The 1,737-nt window shown below is 40.1% G+C and overlaps 1 protein-coding gene and 1 pseudogene across 1 annotated transcript in view; one reads left to right on the top strand and one right to left on the bottom strand.

The window, feature by feature from the left end:
• RALGAPA2 (Ral GTPase activating protein, alpha subunit 2 (catalytic)) overlaps positions 1-1,737 on the top strand; it is a 535,657-nt gene that overhangs the window by 369,974 nt on the left and 163,946 nt on the right. The window lies entirely within an intron of this gene.
• Positions 280-889, bottom strand: LOC102815429 (annotated as a pseudogene).

Here is a 1,737-nt window from a genome sequence, read left to right as displayed (position 1 = left end):
TACTGAATCTTCTGCCTCTATAGCAGTGTCTGAACCATAGCTTGTCCTCAGTACTGTTTTAATACATGAATCACACATCCAGTTAACTTTGATGGATGGGTTACTATAGAATATATAGACTGGAAAAGCAAAGGGAAAACACTTATCTTTTATTTCTTTTTTAAATGACTACCTTTAATGTTTTTCTCATTAATTTATAATATTAATCATTTCATTTTTTAAAAATAAAGAATAGCTTTATTAAAACAAAAAAATACAAACTATAAAGCACTAAGAAACTTAAATATCGAAGTCATAGCAAGCAGGTGGCAGTTCAACATCCAAGGCTGACAGAATACTTGAAGGAGACTCCAAGAGACCAGACTCCATTGTCAGCAAGGGCATCTTCACAGGTGAGGGGGGGACCCATGACTAAGAGCTTTCCAAGTTCCCTCTCCTCATCGAGGATCATGAGAGGCACTCCATTCAAGGGGAGGTGTGCAATCTGGTGCTCTTCAGGTAGGTCAAAGCTCTCAAAATCTAGAGGATTGAAGGGAAAGAATTTTTCTATTTCTGGATAGGTGTCATCCACCACAGGAACAGAGCTTTTTGCTTTACCAGTCTTCTCAGTTACCTTCTTGGCAGAGAAGGTTGGCAACTTTGCTTTAAGGGGTCCATTAGTCTTTACTGAGTTTTCTGTAGCGCTGTTGACAGTTCCCAAAGCCTTTCTGGCAGGTTTAGGTAGGGCAGATGAAGCATCAAATATTTTACCAACATGTGATGTTAAAACCTGAGATCTCCCATCTAAGGCTTTGACGGAAGACCCAGATCCCAGATTCAGCCCATCCTTAGGGGCCACACGTGTGCCTCGTTCTCCATTCTCCTTATCAACAAAGATCAGAGTAGCCATTCTAGATTACTACTGGATCTCAACAGTCAAATTGAGCCCTACATATTTTTTTTTTTATTAAAGAATTTTATTGTGGATTTAGTGAAAGTTTACAGGGCATATCATCAGTTTTACATTCAACAAATCATGTACCTTGTTTCATTACATTGATTATAATCCCCTCCATTCACCTTCAGTTAACAGTATTTCTCTCTATCCACTTTAGCTTTTTAAAAAACAAACAAAAAAACAACTCAGGCGTATATGATCATTTACATCTCCAAAGGGCACATTCTGCAAGTCTGCCTCCTGGCCACCAACTCTTAGTCCTTCTCTTCTTAGTCCATGAATCTTGAGTCCTCAGCCAATCTCCCACTCCATGCCCCCATCTCTGCCTCGTTCTCTGGCACTGCTGCTTCTCTGGATAAGGTCCCGCAGTCTGCTCAAGCTTTCCTCTTTTGATGGTCCTAGGGTCCTCTGTTTCTGGACTGTATGATTAACCACTCCCCTTTTTTGTTACAAAATTTCTACCTTTACAATTGTCACAGTCGTGATTAGTCATGATAACACTTATTCATTATTAAATTTTACAAATCTTATCCCCATCTCTTTTCACCAGACCCATCTAGACAAGCTGACAGCTATTCAGTGGGAACGCTTTCTTTCCCCCCATACTCTTAAACTAAACTCCCTCTTGAAACCTTGTAAGCCAGTCACTTCATGCCTTTTATTGCCCCCTCATTTTAGGTAGCCAATGTCTAAGTTGCCCATAAGAGCAGAGATGTCAGCTTGAGGACTAAGGTGCACCTGACCCAAGCCATGGTATTTTCAATAACCTCATATGGATGTGAAAGCTGGACAGTGAATAA

The sequence above is a fragment of the Chrysochloris asiatica genome, unplaced genomic scaffold, assembly GCF_000296735.1.
Source record: "Chrysochloris asiatica unplaced genomic scaffold, ChrAsi1.0 scaffold00039, whole genome shotgun sequence".
NCBI classification, from domain to species: Eukaryota; Metazoa; Chordata; class Mammalia; order Afrosoricida; family Chrysochloridae; genus Chrysochloris; species Chrysochloris asiatica.
This window is presented reverse-complemented; position numbering and strand designations above follow the sequence as displayed.